The sequence below is a fragment of the Chelonoidis abingdonii genome, chromosome 1 (genome assembly GCF_003597395.2).
Source record: "Chelonoidis abingdonii isolate Lonesome George chromosome 1, CheloAbing_2.0, whole genome shotgun sequence".
In the NCBI taxonomy this organism is placed as follows: domain Eukaryota; kingdom Metazoa; phylum Chordata; order Testudines; family Testudinidae; genus Chelonoidis; species Chelonoidis abingdonii.
Genome location: NC_133769.1, coordinates 111,910,662 through 111,936,348, shown reverse-complemented (window position 1 = coordinate 111,936,348; position 25,687 = coordinate 111,910,662).

The following is a 25,687-nucleotide window of genomic DNA, read 5'->3' as shown; positions in this document are numbered from 1 at the left end:
CGTTGTAAGTTCAATCCTTGAGCAGGCCATTTAGGGAACTGGGGTGAAAATCTGAGGATGGGTCCTGCTTTGAGCAGGGGGTTGGACTAGATGACTTCCTGAGGTCCTTTCCAACCCTAATATTCTGTGAACTTAATTCTGGCATTTCCTATAGCTTGAATACTCACTGACACCCACATAGGTCATCAACAGGACTAGAACTTTTTTGGACCACTGCTTGTACTTCTGCCACTTGAGTTAACAGAGAAACTGATAGCAAAAATAGGTTGTCAACCTCCCTGTGGATTGTCACCTCACTATATGGTGATGGGACATGCACTTTGCCAGAGTGAGGCAGGGTGAGGCTTCACAGATGCTTGCTCACAGCACTGACCTGCTTCCTGGGCTGCTTTTCTGCCCCGCCCCCCCCCCCCCCCCCCGGATCTGGCTCAGCTCTGTTCCCCACCTCAGCTTGGGCCCCTGCTTTCTCCTTAGCTCGGCCCCACTCTGTCTGACCCAGGCAATTCCAGCTCACATGAAGTCCCTCCCCCCACCCTCCTCCCTTGGCCTGGTGACTCCCTGATTAGCCTGCCTGCCCTGTCAATCAGGCTGACCTGGAGCACTGACCTCTCCCAATTGTTCCTGTGAGCTGTCAGTCTCAGGGTCCTGATTTCCCATTGACCTCTCCACTTTCTTTTGGTACTGGGAGCTAGCCAACCAAAACATCCCCACTGGGTTTTAGTAGGTGGACAACAATCTCCTTACAAATGTACATAGGCCAAAATATTGGCGTAAAGTGCCTGGAGTCACGGAATCAGTAAACTTCTTTATCTGCTTGCCCTCTGCATGCTAAATAAAGTCTGTCTTTTTGGAGACTGAGCTTATCTGGGAGCTGATAGAAAGAAATTCATAGCTGGCTATCCTTTTATGCTGATTGTGTTCACTCTTCTTACTGTCTTCCTTATATTTAGTAAAAGTTAAGCATCTTACTGAGGATCTGCTTTGTGCTGCTTCAATACCCGATGGATGTTTGAGTTACTGTCAGATCACTAACACTGACAACAAGGAAGTTGTTGAAAAATGCATAAATCATCATCCAAAACAAACTAATGCAGTAATTGAGTATGTGACAGAACTATAAATGTGGTGGTTCCTATCCAGTAAGAATTACATTTTGGATGGGGGTATATGAAGTAATATAGAAAACTATAGAAATGGAATGTGAATAAAATCATTTTTTTAAAATGTTCTGGGCAAACTTCTGTTTACGTTAGGCTCCATTAAATAAAACATCTCTTTGAAGTACTTGTGGGGGAACCTTCATTTTACAGTAGCTAAGCTTGATTGCTCCAGGTGCTACTTTGTGGCAACAAAATGCTTAAGAGGTCCGCATAGTGGAAGAAATTACTCCTTCTCTCTTGCCTACCAGCTGTGGACTTGCTGTTTCATCAGGCCAGAAAGACTAGGGAGAGGTAGTTTATGTCAGAAAGGTGTGCATTTGTCTAGCTAGTGTTTTAGTGCAATAAACTTGAGGTTAAGTGGGAAATCGTTTTATAAATTGTAGCTATGTGCAGCAAGTGTCAAGGGACTGATCCTAAAACCCCTGAGCTCAATGGAAAGCCATGCAATGATTTCAGTAGGCTTTGGATCAGACCACAATGTAAGGTCAACAAGCCAAATCCAAGATTCCTTACTCAAGATGAGGGAAATGGAATTTTGCCTGAGTAATTCCTGAGGAAACCATGCAGAATCTGGGCCTGGCTGTAAGTACTTTCTGTTCTCACAGTGAGGTGCACTGAGGTTTGCACCTATTTCATTCTGCATTTTTTTTCAGAGAGCAGATAAACAAAACCAAAGGAATATTTCTAAACCACAAGCAGTGTTGCTTAGTGGATAGAGCTCTGAACAGGATGCAGAAGATCTGACTTCAATTCCTGGCTCTGGTCTGCTGGCTGATCTTGGACAAGTCACTTTCTCCATTTGTAAAATGAGGATAAGGATACTGACCTCCTTTGTAACGCACTTTGAGCTCTACAGATGAAAAGTGTTGTGTAAGAACTAGTTGTTATTGTGTGCTCTTTTTCAGGCAAAAATCCCATTTCATTTCAGGGTCAGGACCATTGTTCACACAGCACTGAAGTCTGCAGTAGTTTCCTAGACTGCTTTCCTTTTCATTACAAATGTGTCTATTATGGCATTAAATAAGAATAATTAGTGATTTTTTTTTTATTTTTAAAACACCCACCCTCTGCTCAATGCGCAATATAACAAAAAATACAGTAGTGTGCATTGAAATGTTATATTAAAACTAAAACAAAGCAAACTGTACTAAAGCTATCCTTGAAAAATTAAGATTTGATTCAAAGCCCATTGAAGTCAGTGAGAATCTTTCCACTGAGTTCTATGCATTTTGGATCAGGACACACAAAAAGAGTAATTAATGTATGGGCTCAACCGTGGTCATTCAAAGAACATTTTAGTGGGCAAAATCCCACATCCCTAAATGTAGGGGAGGAGGGGCTGAAATATTTGTCAACAGGGAAATAAGTTTCGTGGTCTATCATCATTGCAATAAAGGGCAATTGACTGTGAACCTAAGAAAACCCCTGAAAGATATGTGCTGTCAGAGTGTAATTGTTCTTTGGGAGCAGGCTCAAGAAGAAGGTCTCTGATGCCACCAAGACCTTCACCGTTAAGAGTTTTAAATCTCAACATAGTCATAGAGCTTAGAGGGCAGAAAGGACCACCAGATCACCTAGTCTGAGCTCCTGCAGATCACATGCCACTGAATACCACCTAGTTACTCGTCTATAGAGCCCAATAACCTGGATGAAACTAAAGTATTACAGTCCAATAGCTTACAGTATAAACCAGTGTTTCTCAAATGCAGCCACCGTGGCCGCAAGCAGTCACCAGGGGCTTGTCTTGCGGCTACAGCCTCCTGGGCTGTAATGGGGGAGGGGAAGGAGTAGCAGTGGCCCCTCTTCTAGGGCCACCAGTGGGGTTTGGGCCTCATCCACCTCTGGAGACACAGATGCTGGAGGTGCACGCAGCTGGTGAATTTCCCACTTTCCCTGGGGTGGGGACAGGCTTTGGCCATGGGCCTTCGGGCTCCATCCACACAATAGCAGGCTCTGGTTCCAGGCTCACTCCCCACACCATCGTCCCTAGGTCCCATGGCCTCCCTTCCCACCTTCCCATCCAGAGCTTAATTTGTCCCAGAGCTTGCTGGGGCTGAGTAAGTCTGCTGTGAAAAGTGATATCTCTCTTCACAGCAGCAGCCTTACTATCTAGAATGTTGTTTGTTTTTTTTTAAAGCAACCAAAGAAGCAAATAAAAAAACAACAAAAAGACAAGAACATGCAAAGCACCCAATTTGTGTTTCTATTCTGTTTAGTTCCAGTAAAGAATAGAGACCATTGTACATTATTTTCATTACTGAGTCTGAAAAACTACATAAATAAATTACAATGATTTGGACATGCAGATGTGCATATTTATTTGTTTTTCCTAAAGTTAATTAAGCATTTTAGGAAAAATTGTCAGCCCGGCCACCAGCAAGAGAATAGGAAGGACTGAGGTTCACCAATACTTGAGGCCCCTGCAATGACAGGGAATTGATTTGCTGAGATATACCTAGGTGATCCTAGCAAGCAACCCACATTTCATGCTGCAGAGGAAGGCAATAAAATCCCAGGTCCCTGCCAATATGATCTAAGAGGAATTCTTCCCTAACCCTAAAAATAGTGATCAATATGTCCCTGTGCATGTGACCAAGACCCACCAGCCAAATATCTGAGAGAGAGAATTCTCTGAACTGCCTCACAGCACCGGTACCTCCATCTGGTGTTCCATCTCCAGCCATGGCCAACTCTGATGCTACAGAAGGAGGAAAAAAACAGAAACATTCCAGAATACCCTGGGGGGTGGTGGGGAAGAGAATTCCTTCCTGATCTCTATAGGCAACCAGCGAAAGTCCTGAAGCCTGAGATTTAGAAACAGGACTGGAAAGGACTCCCTAGGCCCCTAAGCATAGCCCATACCCTCCACTATCACTACAGACAACTACAGCATTCCACCTCATACATTTAGTGGGCTCTATCTTAAAACTAATCCGGCTCTTTGGCACCAGTATTCCTATTGGGAGGCTGTTCAAGAGCTTTACTTCTTTGACGGTTAGAAATCTTCTAATTTTCACACTGAACATATTCATGACCAGTTTACACCCATTTGTTCTTATACCAACATTGTCTTTTAACTTGTATAGCTCTTTTACCTCCCTGGTGTTTACCAGCCTGAGGAGCAATCTTATCCCCTCTGAGCCTTCTTTTTACTAGGTCAAACAAGCCAAGATGTTTTAACATCTTTAAAAATAACTTAAAATCAATTCACCAATTTATAGGAAGATAATGCCTAAATAAAATACAGGATTGCCATAATATGATCATATGAGGTCAAACCAGTAAACAAATGTGCTGCTGCATTCCAGGCAGTGGAAATAACACTCCTGGTTATTCTGCTATATGGGAATTCCAAGAATCAAGTCTAATTGTGATGAAGGTTTGTGTTTCTGTACAGGGCCAGCACCAAACATTTGGATGCTTAATGCATGGTGTGGTGGGGTGAATTTCTGGGGGATGCTTCAGAAATATGACTTAAGAAAGATTTAATGGTGCAGACACCTGGAGCTGGCCTGCTACACGGGAGTGAATTTCAGCGTCTGTGAGTATCAATTTTTTTTTGAGGAGGGGCGTTGAATGGCATTTGTTCAGTTCCTAGTCATAAAGCCATTCTGGCCTGAGTATATACACACACAATGAGCAGGTAAGCAATCAACAAGCTATTCAGACTTCTCACCATTTATCCATCCCACCTCTAAAAATGATATCTGAATTAAACTTAACACTAACATTGATAATACAATGTATACCTATAGTGTTAAGTAAAAAAAAAGAGAAGGGAAGCAAGCTGAGAATAATGGCCTCCAACATCTCAGCATTTCGTAGCAGAGACAATATTTTCTAGAGAAATGCAAGTCCAAGCAGGACTCCAGCTGTTTTTTTAATAATTGGGTTGCCTATTGCTTTTCAGTTATTTAATGAAAAACTAGACAATTCAGGCATTTTTCTTCAACCATACTTCTCATTTCTAATTGTACTCTCTGGAGTTGGATATTAATTTGGGAAAGATACAATTATCTGGCAGTGCAGGAGTCCTGCAATTTCTTTAAAAGTCAATTTTATTAATATATAAATAAATAAATTACATTAAGCTGATGGTCCCAAGTGTGGGGGGAACCCTGCAGAGATAAGTAGTGCCTGCAGCACATTGTCTTTACCATTTCAGCAGTTTGGATTAACTGAGAGAGAAGAGATGGAGAAGCATCAAAATAATAACGTTAGGCCCAGAGTCAGTTGACTTTAATAGAACAGCAGCAGCAATGGCAAAGCAGCTAAGCCATTTGTAATAATGTAGTAATGAAGCTGCTGGATGCTTTGGGTCTTTTTGTCCAGTGGGCCATGGGTTTAAATCCTGATGAAAGCCAACAAAATTACCTACTTGCAAAATATGTGGAGTTTACCAGTTCTGCGTTCCCTGAGATGTAGGTCTTCTTGGAGCAAGCTTCAGGATTAAACAAAATGCCACCTCCACAGACAGTATATATTTGCTTTTAATCAATCACAAGTCAGGATTTAATTCTGATTCCACACAACTGCGAAATCACAGAAGCAGAAAGCCTGCCTGCATTAGAAAACAAAGCCAAGCCAGTCAAACGGTAGCGGAGGAGGCTCAGCCACACATGGGAAGCCATGTAGACTCTTTGCAGAGTGAAGTGTGCAGCTGTGCTAAATTACCAGCATCTCATATACGTTCTGTACACTCTAGTTTATTGTTTTCATGCAATCAAACTTTCTGAAATGGAATTAGTTCTTTGTTGACTAGTATTATCCCTGCAGTAACTCATGCATGCCTGTGCCTTATCTGTACATTCCAAAGGCCTTTTTGGTGGGCTACTATGAAAAACAAGATTAATCAAATTAATGCCAGCCTCCTTCTACACTGCCCCACTGTCACTTGATATTGGTCCAGATTCTACTCTCATTTTAGGTACGATGTAGTATGCAGACCCGAAGAAGAGCTCTCTGTGGCTCTAAAGCTTGTCTCTCTCACCAGCAGAAGTTGGTCCAATAAAAGATATTACCTGACCCACTTTGTCTCTCAGATATATTATACACACACACATAATTCTCATCAGAGTCAGTAGGGGCTGTGCATATATCACTGAGGGCAGAATTTGGCCTGTTGACTCCAGCATATACATCTTTTCTTTGAAATGCATTGGATCCCACAAAACTCTATTTGCTCTTTGGAAATGTTCCTCTGCCCATGGACTCCATCTGTAATGGGTGTAACTGTGTATCAAAGTTCTTTAGTTTACTTCCTTAGGGCTAGATTGTGCCTGTAGGCATTACTCTTGACAAAGGGCAGTGTGCGAGCAGCTCCATTCCAGCAGGAGCCTTGTGACTCAGAATTTCTCCCCTATTCTTTTCTTGCTCTGGGGACAGTTATTTAGGGCTGACCTATAGATGCAACAAATTACAGCACCCCATGTGCTGGCTCAGTTACTCTGGCCAAGATTTCCATATTCCCTGTCTGTGCCTGCCCATCTGCTCCAGAGAAAGGGTAAGTGCAGGAGTAGCTCTGCATATTCCTGCATGCCCAGACCCTAGATCCAGAGATCTTTGTGTAGGGGGTACTCATTTTTAGTCTCTTGTGTGGGCACATAGTCCAAGTCACTATCCAGCCATCATTTACTTAGACGTACCATAAAAAGGTAATAAATATAACAATGCTGTAAATTCAAAATGGAGTTCTTAGAACAAGATGGTGTGATAGACCCAGGCCAGTTGGGTACAGCAGAATAGCAGAAGGCAGATATACCGGTCACTGGACTAACAGTTTTCTGTTCCCTAACTGACCAGAGCAGGGGCTGCTCCAGGCTGATGAGAACACCTGACTCTGATTAACCTGCAAAGAGTCAGGTGAGACCATTCAGTTAATGTGACCACCTGACTCTAATTAAGGCCCTGCTGATACTATAAAAAGGGTTCGCTCCAGTCAGAGAGGGGAGAGCAAGGGAGCCAGAGGAGTGGAGGTGCAGCTGAAGGGCTGGTTAATGAAGACACCCTCAAACCATTAGTAAGGGAGCCCTGGGGTAAGGGTGAAGAAGGGAGAAGCAGGAGAGCTGTGGGGAAGTGGCCCAGGGAAATGTAGCAACTCTGGCAGTGAAAGTTTGGCTGCCAAGAACTGCTACCATTAGGGTCCCTGGGCTGGAACCCGGAGTAGAGGGTGGGCCTGGGTTCCCCCCAACCCCCACTACAAGAACATCTCCTGGGAGGGGAAGTCAGGCCCCTGTCAGGACAGGAGGCTGAACAGAGACTATGGGAGTTCTCTCACCAACCTCCTTGCAGGCCTATGATGAAAAGGGCTCAGTAGACTGTAACCCTGGCCCTAGAGAGAGAAGGGCTATGTGGAGGGTCACAGTGAGCCACTGAGGCCAGCATAAACCACCTAGAAGTGCAGGAACCACGGGAGCAAGGTCAGAGCTCTGCTACAATGGACATAAATCAGGAGTTGCAGCTCCCTTCATGCTGGTTAGATTAGCCATCAACTAGAGGAGAATATATCACCTTTGCAATGAGCCAGAACACTTGCTGCCCTCCCCAAAACCCATGAAAACAGGAGAGATTGGAAGCCTGTGCTGAAGGTCAGTGGTTCGGGGTTATTTTCAGACCCTGGTGGGAGAAAATTCCAAATCTCAGAGCCCCTAACAGAGACTGATTTGTGAGCAATTGAAAAATCAAGTTCATTTCCAGATTTCAGAGTTGAAATTTAATTTTAGGTTTTATTTATCATAGTCAAATAGTTTTTTCTTCTCAGGCTTTTCCTCCAACCATATATGCAATACAGAACTAGCTTACTCTAAGCAGCATCTAAGTTGTAAAATGCTCATATCCATCAATGGCCTGAGTTTTCAAAGATCTCCGAGCACTGATTTCAGAGAGGGTTGTGCTCAGCTCTTAAGAACATAACATATGGGCGGCCATATTAGGTCAGGCCAATGGTCCCTCTGTCTTCTGACAGTGGTCAATGCCAGGTGCCCTAGAGGGAATGAACAGAACAGATAGTCATCAAGTGATCTATCCCCTGTTGCCACTCCCAACCTCTGGAAAACAGAGGCTAGGGACACCATCCCTGCCCATCCCAGCTAATAGCCACTGGTGGACCTAGCTCTGCTTAGTTATGGACCAATCAGGCCCTTTGGAACTTATGGATTGATTTATAAACATCTTCCCTTTGCATTTCATCACTCAGCAACAGGATCTAAAAATTCCCAGACTTTGGGAAAATTTCAGTCCCGAAGCTGAATGTTACATCTTGGACCATCTTGCTTATTAGAGCTGAAGCACTCAAACATCATAGCTAATGCTGTCTAAGCATTTCTTTACAACTTCCTAGCTTTGGTCACTTATAATGCTATGACACTTTCACTTTCAGCTTGAAGGTCTCTGGACCAAATCTTTTAGGGATAGTTTTGAGTAAAACAAGTGCATCTGTTTTTGAATGACAGGAGAATAAAAAAATTAAAACAGTTTCTCTACCATTAAAAAAACATTTAATTTTAAAAAGTAGTAATATTGATCTGAACAAGGTCCCATACCCAAGTGGCTAGAGTGAGAAGGTATGTGAGGGAAAGAAGGATATTTTTTGAAGGTGTTAAGGAGTCTGGAATGACAGAAGCTTGAGATGGATTAACGATCTGTGTGCAGATGAGGTGGTGAAAGGTGCACGTTGAATGCAGTTTGTCACAATGCTCTGAAATGTATCATGCTGATGTCATCGCCATGTTACATCCATAGTGCTATAATATATCCCTGAAAAGTAGCCACACCTGAGTGGAGAGCAGAAAAAATGAATATATTACATCATGCATCACTGTGTTGAGGGGGAAATTTTGTCAGACATCAGAATCAATCAATCAAAAACACACAGTCGACTGTGGACTGCTATGCCAGCCAGTTGACGGTGTTGTGCTAGGCATCATTTAGCGAAGTTCCCAAATCTGGCTCAATCCTGCAGATCCATGAATCTCAGGCAGCCTTGCAGGTAATGCCAGTTAGTCAGGCCACACATCCATTTGTCTGCTGATGGAGAGGTTGAGAGCATGGTGTGCTGGGTTTTTTTCTTCATTCTGGTGACATGGCCAAAAAGCTTGCAACACCACTTAAGAATATAATGAGCGATTGAAGGAAAGCCAGATCTCTACGAGTTTGACATTTGCACAAAGTCAAACCACTTTATGCTCAGGATTTGGCACTGACAGCATATATGGAATGTCTCTAACCATTGCAAATGTGCCTGTAAGAGGATACAGGACATCACAGCATCAGGACCTTATTACGGAAAAAATCTTGGGAACTTTGCCACCTATATAAAGCATAGGGGGACTCAGTTGTTATAGGCTCATCCAAATGACACAAACACAGTTAACTACAAAGGTATTCAATTATCTATGAAAGACTGAGCTGACCCTGCTGAGATTTTACGGAGGTGGCAGTAACTTTACATTTGTCAAACTAATGTTTATACTGCTGTTCTCCCTCAATTTTAAGTTTTTATTTTTTTCTCTTTTGACTAGGGGGTCCTCCTAGTAATAGGCAATACATTGTAATTTATGCCAGTCTGCAGCTTGGCCATCTCATTCAGCTGTGGAAGTGATGGGAAGAGGGCTTATGGAATCTGTTTCAAGGCTTGATCCAATACCATTAAAGTCAAAAGGAGAGAGATCAGGTTCTCAATCGCTAGTTCATAGATTCACAGATTCCAAGGTGAGAAGGGACCATTATAATGATTTAGTCTGACCTCCTGTATAGCAAAGGGCATAGAACATCCTCAAAATAATTCCTAGAGCAGGTCTTTTAGAAAACATTCAACTTTTATTGAAGAATTGCCAGTGACAGGCAATCTTCCATGGCCTTTGGTAAATTTTTCCAGTGGATATTTAGGCTAGGTCTACGGTGGGGGCGGGGGGGGCCAGTGGGGGGAGTTGACCTAAGATAAACAACTTCAGCTACGTAAATAGTATAGCTGAAGTCAGCGTATATTAGGTCGATTTACCTGGCCATGAGGATGGCGGTGAGTCAACTGCTGCTGCTCCCCCGTCGACTCTGCTTCTGCCTCTCCCTGTGGTGGAGTTCCGGAGTTGATGGCAGAGTGACTGGGGATCGATCACTACCTGCCGATCCGGCAGGTAGTGTAGACATACCCTTACTCTCACTGTTAAAAATAGCAGAGAATCCTGTGGCACCTTATAGACTAACAGACGTTTTGGAGCATGAGCTTTCGTGGGTGAATACCCACTTTGTCAGATGAATGTAGTGGAAATTTCCAGGGGCAGGTATATATATGCTAGCAAGCAAGCTAGAGATAACGAGGTTAGTTCAATCAGGGAGGATGAGGCCCTGTTCTAGCAGGTTAGTTATAAACCAAGAGAGGAGAAACTGGTTCTGTAGCTGGAAAGCCATTCACAGTCTTTGTTCAACCCTGAGCTGATGGTGTCAAATTTGCAGATGAATTGAAGCTCTGATATTGTTAAAAATGTACACCTTTATTTCCAGTCTGAATTTGTCTGGCTTCTCACCATTGGATTGTGTTATCTGCTACACTGAAGAGCCCATTATTAAATATTTGTTCCCCACTTAGATACTTATAAACTGCAATTAACTGCAAGCACCTTCATTTTCAGTTTAAATTGATTTTTACTGAAAGATTTCCAGGTTTTACAAAAAGTATTTTTCAGGTTTTTTCTGATGTTCACCCTTCTTTTGTGCCATTCAAGTACATACAAATATTTTATTTTATTAGGGAAAATACAATACATTGCATGAGGTATATGACATGATAATCCATTAATCTGTGTGTATATGCAAAGCTGTCTGTTGAAGTACGGGTATGTATTAGTCTAGAACAGTGGTTCTTAACCTTTACTGCAGCCTACACTCCTTTGGGTCTCAAAATATGTTCTCGCACCCTTATCAAAAATCAAAATATGTTCTCGCATGTCTTATAAAAAATCATTGAAGTAGTTCAGTTCTTTAAACCTAGATATATTTTTGTTTATATATTAAGTGATCATTAAAATATTTATAATGTTAATAAACACATAGGTTTGATGAAACAAAGTAGTTGTACTTATATGCCTATGCTTAGTTTGTGTTTTTGATGATTTACCTTCTAAAAAAAACCTGGCATGCCTCACACCCCCAAAAAGGGCATCTCGCACCCCCAGGGAGTGCATGCACCCCAGGTTAAGAACCACTGGTCTAGAAGATACACACAACAAACAAACATGCAGGCAAGCTCTGAAGGGCGTGTGCATCTGAACGTACTGACGAATCTCATGCTCACCATGTACACATTTCAAGCTATTAGCAGATAATGGTTTAAAGGTTTGACACACTAAAATGGGAAGAAAAGGAAAGTCTGTATCAGAATACATTTCAGAACACAAGGAAGTATTTGAAAATTTTAAAAAAACAAAAACAGGAGAAAAAGATGAAGTTGAGTGTATGTGCTGCTAATGGTGTGGCCCAATTATTATATGTAAATATTTATAGTTCTAAGTTAACAGTAAATTGTTTATTCAAGTGAAAAGTTTTATTTGAGGATTAGAGATATATTGTTTTCTTAAACTCAGAGGTGGCATTGTGTTTTGAGTTCTGTTTTAGTTCTGCAGCAAACCACATTGATGAATGGAATTCAAAGCATTAATCTATCAAATACTTTTCCCCCATCTTTCCCTCCACCAAAATAAACCCCGATATTTATCCAGAAAAAATATTAATAGTTTTTTGCACTGATCTTCTCCTATTTTTGTTGTTGTGGTAATAAACACTGATACATTCCTGGAAAAAATAAATAAAATAGAAGCTGAAAACAAAGGATTCCAGCTGTAATCAACTCACTCCTTAACCTTCTCTTTGTTAAGTTAAATATATGGAACTTCTTGGGTCTGCCACTACAAGGCATGTTTTCTAGTCCTTTAATCATTCTATGAAGCCTCTTTAATTTATCAACAGCCTTCTTGAATTGTGGACACCAGAATGGGACAAAGTATTCCAGCAGCAGTCGCACCACTGACAAATACAGAGCTAATGGCTTGAAACCTGTTTTTTGTTTAAAAAACAAAGAAGTAAAAACCAACAGAAACAACAACTAACTAAGTTAAGCATTTTTGCTAAGAATATACTCATGAGCTAGATTCACAAGGGGGACGTAGGCACCTAAGTCCAACATTTAGGCATCACTTGCATTCACAAAACTGCTATCCAGCTGCCACCTAACCCCGTAGATTGCTAAGTGTTCACTGCTCAAGGTGCCAACGTTTAGTTAGCTGGGCGTGTGCTCAGCTGCTTCTGTCATAACACTGCACAGCAGCTTGGGACTTAACCTACACTACTACTACCACCTCCTCCTCAGTTTTTCATGAGAAACTACTAACTTGCCTTAAATATCTAACAACACATGATATATACAGCCAAGAATACTGAGTGAACATAGGACCAGCTGGAGGTACCTATCTCCTTTTGAGGAGCAAGGCCTAATTCATGCCTCTCTCTTCCGCATTTGCTACTGGCTAGCTGAGGGAGCTCCCCATTCAGTGTCCTGGGGTTTGTGACTCTCTCTTTAGGTAACTCTTCTTGTGCATTGTATAGGGAGCTTGGGTGCCCCACTTGGGGCAGTAAATTCCATTAGGTAGAAGGGCATCTAAAAATTAGGTGCTGCAACCAGTGGCAGAGCTAATGGGGACAGGGGTATGACCACCCATCTGGCAGCCTTTAGGTGTACATGTGCACCTTTTCGCAAGGGGCTGGAGAGTGAGTCTGCCTTGTTCTCACCTAGCGGTGGCCAGGGCCACCCAGAGGGAGAGCAATTTGCCCGGGGCCCTGCAGGGGCCCCCATGAGAGTTTTTTGGGGCCTCTGGAGCAGGGCCCTTCACTTGCTCCGGGGGCCCTGGAAAACTCCCGTAGGGCCCAGGCCCCCGGAGCTTCTTCCACTCCGGTCTTTGGCAGTAATTCGGCAGTGGGGGGTCTTTCTGCCCCAGGACCCACTGCCAAAGAGCTTGGTCTTCAGTGGTAATTTGGCAGCAGGGGGCCCCCCGCTATGGGTCTTCGGGGCACTTTGGTTGCAGGTCTCAGAGTGGAAGGACCCCTCGCCGCTGAATTACCACTGAAGTGGGGGCTCCCCGCCGCCAAGGACCCCAGGTCCCTGAATCCTCTGGATGGCCCTCACAGTGGCAGCTTCTGTCCCATGGGGCTTGGCCTGGCTCTGCACTCCAGGCATTGTGACATACCCTGTGGTTCTATGTGCCACGTTACAATGCCATTCACTTAGATTTGGCCTGGTTGCCCCTCCATCATGATGCAGGGGCAGTAGGGCCAAACCTGAGTGATGCTGTGACCCCATGCACCAGGTCTCAATGCCCAAAGTGAGAAGCCACACCCAGCTGTGTGGGACAGAAGCTGCCTCTGTTAGGTGAGCGCAGGGCAGGCTCACTCTCCAGACCCACACACCCACTATGTTCCAAAATCTGGTTTTGCCACTGGCTACAATGCTGATTGTTGCAGTGCCTAAGTCCCCTTTGTGAATCTAGCACTTTGTGATTCACTTGAAATATACTGTTTAATCAGTATTGAACTCTTCTGTCATGTTTCTTTTATTTTTCATGACAACAGTGGGCTACCAGATCCCTCATTCTGTGCCTGGACTCTCTTAGCACCTGAAGAGGATGCCATCACTGTCTAGTGTGTTGCAGGTAGATCATAATGAAGAGATTGCATTTAGGGTACTTGGTTAATCTATCTAATCTAATCTAATCTAATTGTACAACAGTAGCTGAGTTACCTACCATATTAATAAAGCAAAGCCCCAAACAGTGCCCCTCCCTTCTGTCCATGTTGGAGTAGCTTGAAAGGCTGAGGTTTCACCCCTACACTAATTCTTTTGTCTCCCAATCTCCTCATATGTGAGTAGACTGTGAGAAGGGTTAGTAAGGTGAAGCTAAGTCAAAGAAATGGCTTTTGCATTTACTTCTGAATGTGGTGAGGTCTGTGGTAATTCTGATCTCCTGCAGAAGTTTAACTTCAGTTCTGATGAAAGCTCTGTCTCTCACTCTCACAAACCTCCCTTTACTGGTCAACGGTTTCATGGTTCCAGTGGAACATAGCTATCAAATGGAGTTCAAGTTCACAGAAGGATAGGTTGTTTCCTAGGGAGCATTTTCACTATCAGGACAAAGACTTTGAAAAACTTCATTTGCAGAGTAGGAACCAGAGCAGTGGTTGAATATATTTGAGACAACCTTAGTTACTAGCCAAGTGTGCTGCTTCAGAGAAGTCTTCTTGGTGTTCTCCTAATGCAAAGGAAAGGATTACTCACACCATGGGATCCATGTTTCCATGGAAGTTTGAGTTGTCCCAGATTTTGGTTGAGAATATCATGGTACTTTCAGATGAAGCAAAGTGGACAGAGCTGAAGCAGCTATATTTCTGTGAGGCATAAAAAATTCTGGACATCGCTCTTGAACATCTATCTCTGAGAAGGCTGGGCCAATCAAGGCAGCAATGAAGTGAGCTGAATATCAGGTCACCTCCAAAATAGAAGACATAGATGGTGCAGTGGACAAAGAAAGACACTCGCCATTGAATACAATACAGTTACTAACAGGAAATACCATTACAGAAGACCAGTGCTCAAAGTCAGAAAAGGAACATCTCCTGTTGACTTTAAAGAGTGGCATTTATTGAAAAGTTCAGGTACACAGATTCCTGCTAGGCCGAAGGGTTCCAAAGGCAACATCTAGGTCTCTTTTATAGTCTCATGGGACCAGGAGAACAAGTCTACCTTTGCTGTGTCTGGAATCTACCCTCCTTAGTTATTTCCTTCATTTGGAATCAAGAATGGTAACTTCATCCCCTCATATGAACCACATGAGAAACAACAGTTTTTCCATAATACAAATGTATTAGCTGTAGGTTTCACACTGATTTCTAAGTATCTTTCTGAGTGTTTTTATTGCCAAAGACTCTGATGATATGTATTGACAGTCAGAAGTATACAGAATTAACTGATATCAAAATAAGAAGCAAATATTTCTGTCAGTTGGACCAGCGAGCCTTAAAATTGAAAACATCAATAACATTCAGTAGCTCTCTGCATGGCACCCACCCTATTGAGGAAGTTAATAATACATTGAGCGTAGGTGGTGTTCTGGAAACAGCTTGTAAAGTTACAGGATGATACATTACCTCCTCCATTACAGCTCTTTTTAAAATAAAAGGAAAATATTTTTAATGCATTCATTTCTGTTTCACTCACTTTGAAATGTATACGAGCTCTGTTTTTAAAGCTACATTGCAAAAAACGCACATTAACCTCTCTGTGTGTGATTATACTACATTAACAAGAAAAAAATAATGAAAGGTGGTCTTAGACTGTACAAAATGATCACACAAAGTACTTTATTTTATATCACATCAGCTTCTTAATCCTATTATACATAGCAAATGGAGAATGTCAATGTTCAACTTCCCTGGCGTTAAAATCTCATGGGGATTTTCTATGAACGTTACTTGGAAGTTGTCTCACTGCTGTTACTGTGTTTACACTTCCTGCAGAGATGCTTTAAATAAAAAGTAAAGTAGTGCTGGTATTATGTGCCAGCATGACTGCACTAGGAGGTTAAATGCCTCCGCTTATCCACAGAAAGGTTGACTGCCAGCCAGGAGCGGCGCCAGAGGTTCTGGTGCCCTAGGCAGAATTGGGGGGTGGCATTTTGTGCGCTTTCCATGGGGTGCATGGGAGCTTCCAGTTCCACTCCCATCGCGCCGCCAGAGAAGGACCCTCCGCCGAAATGCCACAGGCGATAGCGGCAGTCATTGAGCTGCTCAATTGCCTGCCGTTTGTTTTCCATGGCACATCGGCAGAAGGTCCTTCTTCAGCAGCGCGACGGGAGCGGAGCCAGAAGCTCTCGTGCACCCCGTGGGGAGCACAGAAAATGCCACTCCCCGACTTCTGACTTCCTAGGTGACTGCCTAGGGTCGCCTAATGAAAGCACCGGCCCTGCTGCCAGCGGGAGTAGAAAGGTCCCAACCATGTACTTTAACACTATTCTGGACAGATTTCCTTTAGCAGCAATGGTCTGATACAAAGCTCATAAAGTATATGGAAAGATTCCCATTGATTTCAATGGGAGTTTGATCACATCCTATAAGAATAAGTACTTTAGTCTCTATGTCCATTCTTCAATTAGCTTCTCTGCTGAAACAGTCACCTAGGGTGGAGATTACATGATTGATGCTGTGATATGGACATAGAAACCTGCCCTATAGGGACCTAGAGTAAGAACAACTCATTTCACATAAAGCCACCAAGCATCTAGTGGGGTCCAGCAGGGGTCAGTCCTGAGTCCAATAATATTCAACATTTTCATTAATATTTTGGATACTGGAGAACAGAGTTTGCTTATAACATTTGTGGATGAAATCAGTCTTGGAGGGGTTGTAAGCAATTTGGAGGACAGGATTAGATTTCAAAATGACCCTGACAAATTGGAAAATTCATCTGAAATCAACATGATGAAATTCGATAAAGACAAGTTCAAAGTTCTACACCTAGAAAGGAAAATATTACGCATATATTAAAAATGGGGAATAACTGGCTAGTCAGCAGTATACTTCTAAAAAGCATTTGGGAGTTACAATAGATTGCAAATTGAGTATGAGTCAACAATGTGATGCAGCTGCAAAAAAGGCTAATATTCTGTAGTGTATTAACAGGAGTATCATACATAAAATGACATGCAATTGTCCCACTCTCTTCAGTATTGTTGAAACCTCAGCTGGAGTCCTGTGCCCCGTTCTGGGTTCCATATGTAAGGAAAGAAGTGGGTGAATTGGAGAAAGTCCAGAGGAGAGAAACAAAAGTGATAAACGGTTTGGAAAACCTAACTTATGAGGAAAGATTAAACATGCTGGGCATGTTTAGTCTTGAGAAAAGAAGACTGGGCAGGGACCTGATAGATCTTTACATATGTTAAATCCTGTTATAAAGAGAACACCAATCAATTGTTCTCCATGTCCATTGAAGATAGGACAAGAAGTAATGGGCTTAATCTGCAGCTAGGGAAATTTAGGTTAAATAAAAAAAACTTTCCAACTATAAGGGTAGTTAAACTCCACAACAGTCTTCCAAGGGAGGTTGTAGAATCCCCATCACTGGAGGTTTTTAAGAAAGAGCTGGACAAACACCTGTCAGGGATGATCTAGGATTACTTGGTCCTGCTACATCACAAGAGGCTGGACTAGGGGAACTCTCAAGGTCCCTTCCAGTCCTACATTTCATAATCTCTGTCAGTAGCAACTTTGGTCCTTACCAAATTGATCCAAAGTCCAAAGAATGAATAAAGTGAATGTATTTAAAAATGTGAATGAATATGCACAGAATTTCCTTCTCTCCCCACCCCTCTCCCCCATCTCTACTGTAAATGGGTAACAATAGAGACCACACTCCTATATAGCGTACCTAAACCACTGGTAGGCTACTGTCGGTGATTCAGGACAGTCTTCCAGTTTTCAGCACTTCTTGGGCCTGTTACACTACCCAGTCACTGATCTGTAAAGTTTAATACTTGAGCCTTAAAAATCTCTCCCAAATGACAAAGGTTACACTTCACAGAGCAGAATCTGGAATGCCTTCATCTGGTCTTTCACAGGATAGTATCTCTCTATCCTTGACCATCAGGGCTTTCCATCTACATGCCTTGGGCCACTGATCTGTGTCTACAGCTATGCCTCAATACTGTCTTGTAGCGGGGTGGTTACCCGCTCCTGCCCTTCAGGGCGGAAAACAGCCCAGGACAGGGCTGTAGCTGGGACAAGAAGCCTGGGCTTATTAGGGAAGCTAGGCTCAGCTATGGCCAAGCCCCAGTCAGGCCCAGCTGGCCCCTATAAGAGGCACTGAGCCGGGAACCCAGTCAGTCTCCCTCTGCCTGTAGATAGAGAAAGACCTGGCTGCAAGGTGCTAAGTAAAGAAACTAGATTGGAGCAGGGCTGGGGAAGGGCCACAGGAGCTGGGAGCTCTGGCCTAGGAAAGCCCCAGGCTGCCGGTCTGGTAAGGCCTATTAGGTACTGGGTTTCAGGGGACAGCCCATGGGTAGGCAGAGGCAGCATGTTCAAAACCCCCTTTGCCTATGATGAGTGGTTTACACTGCAGTCCGTCCCAGTGAGCATGGGCTAGATGGAGACTGGCAGTAGCCTAAGATTGAGGCGAAGTGGGGACAGTGGGTGGGGGTTCCCCTGGGAGAGGGAGACCCTGAGACTGAGAAGATTCTGCAAAGGGGGGCAGAAACCCAGTGAAGGGGCACCGGGTGCTGGGAGGGACACGGGGGCCAGAGTGAGGTAAGGCAGATCACTGGCCTGCAGAGGGCGCTCCTGGCTGGAAAAGGAGCCAATTTCTGAGGATGACCAGCAGAAGGTGCAGCAGGGGTGAGTCCACGCCCTTACATGCCTCCTAGCAAATCTGCTGGGCTCCTCCTACCCAAAAAGGTCACCTTCTCTTTCCCTCTCTTCACAGTGGCTCTGATAGTTAGCTCGTCCTGGGAAAAAGGAGTGAAGGGGAGAACAGTTATCATTGTCCCATGTGAAAGTCGGGTTAAGGGTTGAGACTGTACAATGAGATAATTAGCTCACCTTGCAAAATCATATCCATTTACCTGAGCCATCTGGTCTCTCTTCCCCTGAGAATCCTGTAATTTAATTGCAACCGGGGCTGTGCTGTTTCTCTTTTGAACAAAGTGTCCATGAAAGGACAGAAATTATCAATTCTTTTCTTTTTTTACCTTGGGATAAATGTAAATGATGCATGGAATTTAAAACATTTAAAGAAAATGCTTCAAAAGGCCAAATGTTATGCAACAACCCTTAACTATCAGCTGAAAAAGTAGCTTACTCAGAGAGACAACTGGACGTCCCTAGACAGATCTTATCTAATAACCTAAAAACCTTCAATGCCAACATCCCTTGAATAATGTAGCCACTCTATTTTAACTATTTTGATCCTAAATTTATTGTGGCTATTCCCTATAAATGATCTCAAGAGGAATCTCAATACTCTTATATCAGTGGTTCTCAAACTAGGGCCGCTGCTTGTTCAGGGAAAGCCCCTGCTGCATCCACAGTTTCTTCCGATTGCAGCTCCCACTGGCCGTGGTTCGCTGCTCGAGGCCAGTGGGGGCTGCGGGAAGCGACATGGGCCGAGGGATGTGCTGGCTGCCACTTCCTGCAGCCCCCATAGGCCTGGAGCGGCCGAACTTGCAGACGCGGCAGGTAAACAAACTGGCCCAGCCCACCAGGAGCTTTCCCTGAACAAGCGGCAGACTGGCTTTGAGAACCACTGTCTTATATAGCACTCAGCAGGCCTCATTCTCTTCTCCAAGGAAATCAGTTGCATTACATCAACATTCAACTGATGGAAAAGAGAGACTACTCAGGACCCACATGTTCAAAGGGCTCTGTAGATAATAACTAATCATCACGACACTACTGAAAGGTTGGTGAGCAGATGCTATGGTGCAGATGAGAACATGGAGGCACAATGACTTTGCATAGGTCAAGCAGTGAGCCAGTAGCAAAGCCACGATTAGAAATTTGGAAGCTCCTGCCTCCCAAACTTGTTCATTCCTGTCTAGACCATGATACCTGTATTTAAGAATATTGGTTTTAATGGTAATGAGCCAAATCCCCACCTTCCCACTAAACAGATGTGGATCCCAGCTAGACCTTCAGGGCCTGAGTGGGCTCCTGAAGCACTACAGACGCCCCGCGGGTTACGCAAACCCAACTTATGCAAATCCACACTTACTGAAAAAGATCCATAAGCTAGAAATGGGGCAGGGGAGTTTGCGCAATGGTCGGGTATACACTTCCAAATTACACAAAATTCGAGTTATGCAATTAGGCAAGGCCTTCTGGGACGGAACACTTGCGTAAGTAGAGAAGCATCTGTACTCAAATCTAGATTGGGGAGACCATCATTTGGTTGTAGCATCTCAGCCACTCCCTTTAGAGACCCCATCCCCATCCCCACGTAAGGCAGTGGGCAACGTGAAGAAGGCAGGACAGTGGTGCTTCCCCTGATATCTCTAAATGAAGGGGAAGACAGATGTCTCCTTTTTTGCCAGCCAAGTTTCAAGACTTGTGAAAGGCTGGTGGGGCTTGGCATGTCCTCACCACACAACTACGGAAGGCTCTGTGAACTCCACTGCACCTGCCTGACAATCATGCAGCCATGCAGGCTCCATACTCCCAGAAATCCAGATCATGCTCACAGGATTTGTTGCTATAGAAATACCATCCACTGGATAGGCTAAACTTTTTATTAGAATACACTCAGAGCTCATAATTTGCATCATGCTGCCTTTATTTATCGATACCGAGGTCTAGGTTTGCATCCCTTGCCTACTAATTTGCACACCTACTCTTTTGTGCACAACCGATTTGCAGCGGCAAAAGTGATTGTGCACCCAGTGTGTGCTCACCTCCGTGACTGGACTGCAGCACAATCAAATCATATAGTGAATATCACACTGAAACAATTGTCTGGTGTTAGTCATACCTAACCACACAAGAAATTGGAGGTTAGAGCATGATTCATGGGATTTTGCTTTGAAACTTAAAATATATTCTTTGTTTTTCCAATCGTGTAATTAAAAAGAATCCTGTCACACTCTATTGGAGAGCTCGTTTCTAGTCAACATACTTAAATGTCTCAGCATTAACAGAAAACACTGCAAAGTCTTGAGGCACTCCATGCCTTATTCTCTTTATAATGGAGCTTGGAACATACATTGTCCCTTTGACCACAAGAGGTACCTGTTACTAGGGGCGTTAGAGGGCAATACTGGCCTGGTGTGGGATTTGAGACAGAGAAATCGGGGCAGTAAGAGCACCTGTCTGTTTGGCACTGAAATGCATCTGACCATGGAAAAGAGATAAATATAGAAATTAAGGGTCTGATCCAAGGCCCTGGAAGTCTTTCCATTGACTTCAATAGGCAATACTGAAGTACCAACATATGCAGAGATAAATCTGTTCAGTTTCAGCATTTTTGGGGGGGGGACAGCTATAGTTTCTCAACTCAAGACTTATGCTTTGAAGGAGTTTAAAATAACAGAGTGCTGTAGCTCCGAGGTTAAAAGGGAGTGTGAGGGGTAGTCTAAATAGCCACTGAAGTATATAGTTTCTGATATGAGAAGACAAGTATGAAATGAGGCCATAAAGGACCTGACATTTGTAAAGATGCTATTTGAATGTCTTTTTTGACAGCAGATACTTCTATGCTATAAAAGCTTTTTATTTAACTGCGAACCTAGATTAAATGTGATCTCTAATTATGAATTATTATTATCTCTATGATGAGTCATTTACACAACGTAGCAGCAATCTAACATTGGGCTGCAATGAGATGCATTAAAATCACATGGGTGGCTTTTTTCAATTTCTTCCTTTTGAAGGCTTGAGGCTATTGTTGCTAATCACTATAGTTTTGCCATTAAGTATCATTTAATTCTCCTAATCATTTACTTATTTTTGTAGTTAGGATGAAATGTCTAGTTTTGCAGTCCAAACATTTGAAAATATGAGGTTCCTGAGTTCTATGCAAAACCCACCTTCCCTTGACAATTCAGCCCATTTTAACCTGGTAAAGTTCCCATTTGGGCTGAAAATTGGGTCTGTTTTCACCACAAAATAGACTTAGTTCTGCTTGAAAAATTCACATACCAAAAATATTGCATGAGGTTTTTTTTAATGGATTTTATATATTTGGATTTCTGAACACACTAATAAAGTTACCTATTGATATATATTACCTATTGATATATATCCATAAAAGACAAAACTCGGCGTAAGGGTACAAGTAAAGGTAATTTAAAAAAAAAACTTCCTAATATTTTTTGTCCATAACTATTCAACAGAATGGACATTTATAAAATATTTGCTTGTATAGTGACAACCCAAATGTGCACCATTGTAAAATAGTCCACAGCTGTGACACCATCAGAAAAGCCCAACCAGCCAATGTCGATGCAGATTTGTATCATCAGGTGACCCACACCATACCCTAATGCTAGTTTATGCCCGAGGAGAGAAGTAGGGTCTAATACTTTAGAGGAAGGAAACGGGACTCAGCACCGTTAGTGAGACGAAATGTACAAAAAGGGAAGTTGTATAATGGCCACTTGCATAATACCTTGTTCTTGCCTCTGGCATCTGATGCTCTCTTTTATGCCACCATACCGACCCATTGCTATACAGAAATGGGTGGGGGAGGTATAATTATAGGTAGAAAGTGAGCTGGATTGGGACCCATAGAACCTAGGACCAGCAATTTGTACTGACAGGTGTGTGTGTGTTTAATACCTGATGTTGTGGTGTGCTACAAAGGTTTTAATGGCATGAGTTTGTGATAACCACTTATTGATAATCTGTTTAAGTCACACATGAGTAATACAGATCATTCTTGGTATAAGATGACACAATCTTATATCACAACACGATCATGCATTGTGTATACAGCACATATTGCATATTAAACATTATTTTAGAAATGTTTTGGAGAGCTTTACAAATTGTCATTGAGAGTATGTTTATTTTTATACCTCTAAGGTCAGATACCTGAGGTACCATGAGTTCAAATGTCTTTGACCCAGAATAAGAGGAAAATTATATCTACTCATTTATTGATGTTTCTAAAATGTATTTTAAATAGCCTTTGAAAAATATCAAAGTGTCACAGCTTTAAAAATCTAATACCATGGGATTTCCAGAGCCAAAGTCAACTGCTGTATGTTCCACTGCAAAGCTAGGAATAGTCTCTTTCCAGTGGTATACATTTACCTATATACCAGCTCCAAGAACTGGTCCAGGACTAAATATGTCCTTCTTGCAGTCCAGAAAAGTATAATTTTTCATGGAAAATGCCACATTTAGGTCAAAGAAAACAGTTCTCAGGCAGACTGATTATATCATTATACACATAAAACTGTGATAAAAGAACATTATTAAGGTTGCACACTCAAAAGTTAGGAAATGCCAGAATTAAGGTTACCTTAATTTGGCCCCCTTGTGCACATGCATTATGATATAATTTTTATTTACATGATCGCATAATATTTTTCCCCACAAGATCCATGCCTCATTCAGTATCCAGGGTAGATGTTTGGGATTCAGCCCAAATGGTTAAAGTTTGGCAAAGTTATAAGAAACTGAAAACAGGGTCTTATAATGGGAAGTTTCAGGCAACCTTGATAATAGGTGGAGCTACGAGCCCTGCCTATAGGTGGGCTGTTTTAAAGCTAACCAGAGGTTTTGAATGTTAAAATTAGTCCCAGGGAGACTAATTAATGGGCAGAGTGCAGTGGATACAGTCAAAGATGCATGATGTTTACAATTTATATAGTGTCTCCATAATTTACAGTATGATCACAGCCTCCACATATAGCAATCATGTTGATTGCCACAGTAATTGTGCCAATCAATTGATGTTATGAGAAAATAATTATAGCATACAGTGTGTATGTTATATGTCCATATGTTTAAAGACAGTAGTTGCACAATATAAAACACACTCCAAGCATTACTTTTTCAGTGGTATGAATTATTTCTCTTTTACATATTTTGTGTGTTTCTTTGATTATCCCAGCTGAGAGTGGGGACTAAACCTTAATACTTGCCCTGCTTTCCAACCAGCTACTGCACAAGAGTCCTTGAATTCAACAGAATATTTCACTGCTAACATTATTATTTGTTCTTTTACCTTTCAGTTAACTTTGCTCATTACGATAGACATAAAATGCAGAGAGAGGGTGGGCCAAAGCAAATGGGATCACATTTCTCTCTGCTCCTCATAATCCTGCAATGACACTCATGACCAAGCTGCTACAGTGTCAGCCACCACCACCACGTCACACATGATAAGCATATGTAAGTGATACGAACTTAATGCCTTATATATCCTAAAGGAGGATCTGTCAAAAAACAATGCAAGCATGCATGCAGGGGGGAAAATCTCTAATGAAATCAAGCATTGTGCAAAGATAGTTATGCCTTTACTGTGAAATTGTGTGTCTCATGGTCCAATACCATCCTAATAATCTGTCAGATCTAATCAAGGAAAGCCAGTCAGCTTATCACAATATTTTGTGCAGCTGGGAGCATTATGTCAGGACAAATCAGGCATTACCATCTGTCACTTTATTGTATATATATTTGAAATAAAGCAACAAACTCTGTGGCTTCATTTACAAGTTAAAATTCTAAAAAAGCATTTGATATTAGAAGGATCTGTTTTTCTTCAATAGCCTGAGCCACTTAATGGGGTGAAAATGCACATGACAGTGGAGGGAACTGTGAGACAAGAGCAGTTTTCCTTAAGAGGGACCTGTCCCATGCTGCTATGATTCTTATTGCACAGATCCCTTTCCCTACACCTTTTAAAACATCACTTTTCGGTCAGTAGGAATCAGGAAGTGAAGTGGAAATCAGGAATTCATGGGCACAGCCATTATGAGATTGCTAAAGATTTGCCAAGTCCACTTAGAAGTCAATGACAACAATAAAACTGTGCTATAACATTCAGAAGTTTGAGTGAAAGGCCCTGTTTGGTCTTGCAGAATAATAGGTTTTTGAGTTTCTTCTGTAATGACCTAAAGTTGTTACTTTCTGGTTGCATTTGGTGACCTTTGTGAAATGAATTGGTGGTGTGGGACTACTATCTTACAGCCAAAGGTCTGTCTATATACTAACACTACTACAACAGTTAGGACATAGTATGAGAAGGGGCCTTCTGGTTTATTGAATCCAGATGAGATACTGATACTCCCAAAAATAAAGGCCACGAATTAAATGGGTGCGTAGACTATGTTACACAGAGGTGATCCATGCAGATCAGGATAAAGGCACACAGGAGAAGGTGTTGTAGGGTAAATTAGCGCTGCCTCCACTGTACCATCTTTGATGGTGGTTCTGTTTTAAACTAACAGTCCAGATTCATCCTTGGTGTAATTTTACTGAGATCATATTGAGTTACACTTCGATCCTATGCTGTTTTTTAAAAAGTAAATATAGGGTATAAACGCCATTGTTTACAGGCCAATATGATAAACCTCTGAATAAACCAGAATGTAAGAACAAGGCTGAGGAGCACATAAAGGCTTATCTATGCAGCCACCAATATCTAGCATTGTTTTGGAACATCGTGATTGTGAAAGAAGATGCAGAAAATCACATTCTATTAAGCTCTCTCCACACATCCTAATTATCTAAGGAGCTGGGAGTACTAGCAGTGCCTAACTATCAAGTAAATGTTTGTGACAGGCCAGCTGGCAGAGTGGTGTAAGGACAAAAGAATGTACAAACCTGAGGAGAGAGGGAAAGTAAGTAGCACTCATTCACTTCAAATATATAAGGAAACAAAATTGTCTTGTCCCTCACCAGGGCCAATTCCAATGCTATTGCAACCCACCTCACCTTTGTTCTTCCTTCTTGTCCCCCTCCTCCTCTGTTCCAGATGGTTCTCTCCTTGGCCTCCT